This window comes from Chrysochloris asiatica, unplaced genomic scaffold (genome assembly GCF_000296735.1).
Source record: "Chrysochloris asiatica unplaced genomic scaffold, ChrAsi1.0 scaffold00375, whole genome shotgun sequence".
Lineage (NCBI taxonomy): Eukaryota > Metazoa > Chordata > Mammalia > Afrosoricida > Chrysochloridae > Chrysochloris > Chrysochloris asiatica.
The window spans coordinates 1,621,853-1,622,751 of NW_006408893.1; positions in this window are offsets into that span (position 1 = coordinate 1,621,853).

Below are 899 nucleotides of genomic sequence, written 5' to 3' on the forward strand. Positions count from 1 at the left end.
CCTGCTTGGTCAGGTATTCTGTGTTGTTGTTGGCGGAGCTCTCTGCTATACGTCCACCCAATCCGCCATCTTGTTTGTTCTCTCCCAAAGCTGTAAATCTTTATAGGAGTAGCAAGTCTCCTCTCTCTCCCGCAGAACAGCTGGTAGTTTTGAACTGCTGACCTTGAGGTTAAGAAGCCTGACTCGTAACCACTATGCTACCAGAGCATAGTGGTAAGAGGTGGCAATATTAATACATAAAATTTTACCACCTATAGATCAAGTACTAGTGAGAAGCAAGGATCTGTGTGATTGTGTGTTTTATGCTTTTCTACAATTTTGTCAGGATGAGGAGTATATGGAAGCTATTTGGTTGGTTCTGCTTACAATAAACCAAGTGGAAAAGGAAAGAGATGAATTCAGGCCACAATGTTTTCACTTGTGGCCTGAAAAAAAGTGTTATTTCTTGTAACAGCAGAGCCGATGTTGCCCAAAACCCAATGCAGTCTTACTGTAAGAGTGACTATAGTCCAACCCCCACTGGATTCCTGACCTTGACAGTGTGACAGTCGCAATTAGTAATGATAATAGTTATTCACTATTGAATCTTACGAATCTTATCCCCATCTCTTTTCACAAGATCCATCTAGACAGGATGATAGCTATTCAGTGGAGACGCTTTCCCCCCATATTCTTAAACTAAACTCCCTCTTGAAACCTTGTAAGCCAGTCGCTTCGTGCCTTTATTGCCCCCTCATTTTAGATAGCCAATGTCTAAGTTGCCCGTCCCTATCTGCCCTGTGCATAAAGTGGATAGCATTGATACTCTCTGTTGGTATTTAGAATAACTACCACTCTGAGTATAGGTCAGGTTCATCATGAAGATGTATCTTCTGTCACTGTAGCTGTTCCAGTCTGCT